This window comes from Fukomys damarensis, unplaced genomic scaffold, assembly GCF_012274545.1.
Source record: "Fukomys damarensis isolate Sample0158 unplaced genomic scaffold, DMR_v1.0_HiC HiC_scaffold_5, whole genome shotgun sequence".
In the NCBI taxonomy this organism is placed as follows: domain Eukaryota; kingdom Metazoa; phylum Chordata; class Mammalia; order Rodentia; family Bathyergidae; genus Fukomys; species Fukomys damarensis.
Window position 1 is genome coordinate 84,046,443 of NW_022900917.1, and position 2,475 is coordinate 84,048,917.

Consider the following 2,475-nt stretch of genomic DNA (forward strand, 5'->3'; position numbering starts at 1 on the left):
TCCAGCTGCTCTGGCCTTGGCTTCAGGCTTCAGAGGTGGGCAGGCTGCCCACTCCTGCCCACTGTGTGCCCAGCCCACAGGGTGCTTACCCTAGTGCCTAGGCCCTGCCCCCACCTCTGCAGAGCCCTCCAAGGGTCCCAGCCTGCTGGCCTGGACCTGTCCCAGACAGTCCAGTCCGGGTCCTCTGGTTCCTCTGTACGTTCAGTAGCTTCAGGTAACCTAGACATGCAGGACTCCAACTTCAGGGTCTCCTCAGTTCCCTCTGGGCTCCTTACCAGGGACTAGGAACCTGCCCTTCCTCCTTTCCTCTGCCAGCGTAACAGGCACTACAAAATGAAATTTTTAGAGATAGATTTTTTTTTTTCTTTAGAAACAGCTTCTCCTGCCTAGGGCATAAATGCCCACCCCTAACTCTCCTCAGCTCAGATGAATGGACAAAATATGCAGGTGCTGGCCCCAGGAAGTCCATTTTCCTTTCACCAGAGGGATGGGAAAGGAGAAGTCTGGGTCCAGGAAGGGATAAAACAAACAAATATATCTACTGTATCATCAGATACTCCCCCATTCTTGCTATAAAAGACCCCAACTCACCTGCACACAAGGAAATAGATGGTGGTTTAAGGCAAATGAGCCCCTCATCTCCTTGGAGCCAGCTTTGCGTAAGTCTCTTTTGCTTTTTACCAAAATAAATGTTCTCTGATTTGGTCCACAGTGAGCAAATGAACCTGAGCATATGGACCTAAGCAGCCAGTAGCACCAGGACCCCTGGCCCAAGCTTGTGGGGAGACAGCCTCACTTGCCAGTCTCCAGGCTGCTCCTGGGCCTCAGAGGCCCCAGGTGGCTGAGTTCAAGGTCACAGCTAGAAGGAGAGAAAGGGGCAGAGGGGCCTGTGACCCCACCCTGGGAAGGCTACTGGCCCAGCCTCCTGGAAAATTGTAGAGGACTCAGGACACAATGCTAGGCAGAAAGGCATAGGGGCCAGGGGATGGCAGCCACATGGGTGAGATTCTGGGCCCCACAGGGAGCTGACCATAGACAGTGGCCATGACAGATGGCAGGACAGTAGAGTGATGACAGTGCCCAGGCTAGGGTGGGAGGGAGGTAAACATCACGCTGGGGTGGACAGCACACAGGGGTCCAACCTTCCCCACTGGGTCTGGGCAGTGTGGTGGGGCTCCTACCCTCCCTACTCTGAGGTGTAGGAAGGGGCCTATAGGGTCTGGGGCCCCTACACTTGAGGACATCACCTCGGCTCACCTCCATTTATCCTTACCCCCTCTCCCCTGCTGCACCCCATCAGGGCTTGGGCCAGCCACCTTCATAGCAGTGGAAGATGCCAGGTAAGGCCTGGAAATATTTCTCCTGCCAACCCTGAGCATTGGCAGTGACTTGCACTCTGACCCCTTCCCTTGACCCAGAGGGAGGTTGAGGTGCGGAGACTGGGTCAGGGAGCAGTTAGGACTGCAGAGAATCCTGCTCAGGCCTGATGGCTGGAGGGGGCTTCAGTCCATCTGTCCTACAGTTCTTTGAAGGCTCTGGGAGGATCGCATAGCTGAATCTTCTGCCCCTAATGCTGGGACTCCTATATTCTAGTCTATGCCTCCTACACTGATCTCGGGGGTTAAACATTGCTCCTCCCAGTACTATCTTCCCCCAGGTTCCCAGCTTGGCCAGACCACTTCTGCTTCCCTCACAGCCCAAGAACCCCTTCCTGTATCCCCCAACCTCTTGCTGGGCAGCCTCTTCCTCAGTGGGTCTTAAGTCTGATTTGGGAGACAAAGGGTCCCCAGCTCCTGCCTGCCTTGCCTCTTCCACCTCCCTACCAGCCCAGGGCTTAGTGAGGGCAGGGATCCATCAAGGGGCCACAGGTGGGCAGAGGGGAGACACACTGAGTGAGGGTGGCCCCAGGCTCTGCCCTCACCTGAGTCCTCAAGGATAGGCAAGGCCCTGCTCCTCCTCCCTCTCCCACCTGCTTCCAGAGGCAGGTGTCCTAAGTGACCTCTTTCCTGACTTTCTCACAACTCTTCCTTGGGCACCCTCAGCCTCCCAGAGTTCTACTCTCCAGTTTCCTGTTATGGCCCTTAGTGCCCTCATGTGGCTGAGACCTGAGCTGTGGGTGCAAACCAATACTTCCTCATCCCCCAGTGTCCCGGGAGGACATGACAGTGAGACTCCCACATTCCTGCCTGTGATACCAGCCACCTCTGAGGTCCTTCTTGTTCTGTAAGACTCACATGGCACCAGGGGTACAGGATGCCTGGTAGGGTTGCTTTTCCCACTGACTTCTAGGGTGGGACCCCAACTCTGGGAGCCTCTGCATTTACATTTCCTGATGCTTGAGGATCGGGAAAAAGGTTGGCAAACCAGGTGTGATGATGTACACCTGTAATTCCAGCACTCTAGGAGGCTGAGGCAGGAAGATCACAAATTCAAGCCCAGCCTGGGCAGCTTAACAACTTGAAGACAGCCTGTCTC